A 2,500-nucleotide genomic window follows, 5' to 3' on the forward strand; every position below is an offset into this window, starting at 1 on the left:
CGGGTCTTCACTGCTCCCATGATATGAAGTTGCACACGACGACTGGGGATTCCAAGATTTCAAAAATTTTCAAAATTTTTAAAAGACGGCACAGCCGGGGCAGGTGCGGTCGCCCGTCAATCCGACGATCCCCACTACCCATCCGACCCCTAACATGTGTGCCGTTCTGGCCCCGGAAGGAATTTTCGACATTTGAAAAAAAAAAAAAAAAAAAAAATTTCATCGGGCTTACCCGCGGCTGAGAAGGTACGTGGTCGACCTGATAGCGGTGCTACCGCATGCGATGGGAATTTTTTTTTTTTTTTTTTTTTTTTTTTTTTCATCGGGCTTACCCGCGGCTGAGAAGGGACGTGGTCGACCTCGATAGCGGGGCTACCGCATGCGATGGGAAAAAAAAAAAAAAAAAAAAAAAAAAAATTTTCATCGGGCTTACCCGCGGCTGAGAAGGGACGTGGTCGTCCTCGATAGCGGGGCTACCGCATGCGATGGGAAAATTTTTTTTTTTTTTTTTTTTTTCATCGGGCTTACCCGCGGCTGAGAAGGGACGTGGTCGACCTCGATAGCGGGGCTACCGCATGCGATGGGGAAAAAAAAAAAAAAAAAAAAAAAAAAAATTTCATCGGGCTTACCCGCGGCTGAGAAGATACGTGGTCGTCCTCGATAGCGGGGCTACCGCATGCGATGGGAATTTTTTTTTTTTTTTTTTTTTTTTCATCGGGCTTACCCGCGGCTGAGAAGGGACGTGGTCGACCTCGATAGCGGGGCTACCGCATGCGATGGGGAAAAAAAAAAAAAAAAAAAAAAAAAAAATTTTCATCGGGCTTACCCGCGGCTGTGAAGGGACGTGGTCGTCCTCGATAGCGGGGCTACCGCATGCGATGGGAAAATTTTTTTTTTTTTTTTTTTTTTTCATCGGGCTTACCCGCGGCTGAGAAGGGACGTGGTCGACCTGATAGCGGTGCTACCGCATGCAATGGGGAAAAAAAAAAATCTTTTTTCAGCGGGCTTACCCGCGGCTGAGAAGGTACCGCGGGTATCAGTGTACGTGGTCGACCCGATAGCGGGCTACCGCGGGTAAAGGGACGTGGACGGCCGTGCTAGCGGGCTACCGCGGGTATCATCGTACGTGGTCGACCCGATAGCGAGCTACCGCGGGTAAAGGGACGTGGACGGCCGTGCTAGCGGGCTACCGCGGGTATCATCGTACGTGGTCGACCCGATAGCGGGCTACCGCGGGTAAAGGGACGTGGACGGCCGTGCTAGCGGGCTACCGCGGGTATCATCGTACGTGGTCGACCCGATAGCGAGCTACCGCGGGTAATGGGACGTGGACGGCCGTGCTAGCGGGCTACCGCGGGTATCATCGTACGTGGTCGACCCGATAGCGAGCTACCGCGGGTAAAGGGACGTGGACGGCCGTGCTAGCGGGCTACCGCGGGTATCATCGTACGTGGTCGACCCGATAGCGGGCTACCGCGGGTAAAGGGACGTGGACGGCCGTGCTAGCGGGCTACCGCGGGTATCATCGTACGTGGTCGACCCGATAGCGGGCTACCGCGGGTAAAGGGACGTGGACGGCGGTGCTAGCGGGCTACCGCGGGTATCATCGTACGTGGTCGACCCGATAGCGGGCTACCGCGGGTAAAGGGACGTGGACGGCCGTGCTAGCGGGCTACCGCGGGTATCATCGTACGTGGTCGACCCGATAGCGGGCTACCGCGGGTAAAGGGACGTGGACGGCCGTGCTAGCGGGCTACCGCGGGTATCATCGTACGTGGTCGACCCGATAGCGGGCTACCGCGGGTAAAGGGACGTGGACGGCCGTGCTAGCGGGCTACCGCGGGTATCATCGTACGTGGTCGACCCGATAGCGGGCTACCGCGGGTAAAGGGACGTGGACGGCCGTGCTAGCGGGCTACCGCGGGTATCATCGTACGTGGTCGACCCGATAGCGAGCTACCGCGGGTAAAGGGACGTGGACGGCCGTGCTAGCGGGCTACCGCGGGTATCATCGTACGTGGTCGACCCGATAGCGGGCTACCGCAGGTAAAGGGACGTCGACGGCCTCGGTAGCGAGCTACCGCGGGTAAGAAGGGACGTGGTCGACCCGATAGCGGGCTACCGCAGGTAAAGGTACGTCGACGGGCTCGGTAGCGAGCTACCGCGGATAAGAAGGGACGTGGTCGACCCGATAGCGGGCTACCGCAGGTAAAGGTACGTCGACGGCCTCGGTAGCCAGCTACCGCGGGTAAGAAGGGACGTGGTCGACCCGATAGCGGGCTATCGCAGGTAAAGGAACGTCGACGGCCTCGGTAGCCAGCTACCGCGGATAAGAAGGGACGTGGTCGACCCGATAGCGGGCTATCGCAGGTAAAGGAACGTCGACGGCCTCGGTAGCCAGCTACCGCGGGTAAGAAGGGACGTGGTCGACCCGATAGCGGGCTACCGCAGGCAAAGGGACGTCGACGGCCTCGGTAGCCAGCTACCGCGGGTAAGAAGG

The sequence above is a fragment of the Mytilus trossulus genome, unplaced genomic scaffold (assembly GCF_036588685.1).
Source record: "Mytilus trossulus isolate FHL-02 unplaced genomic scaffold, PNRI_Mtr1.1.1.hap1 h1tg001364l__unscaffolded, whole genome shotgun sequence".
NCBI classification, from domain to species: Eukaryota; Metazoa; Mollusca; class Bivalvia; order Mytilida; family Mytilidae; genus Mytilus; species Mytilus trossulus.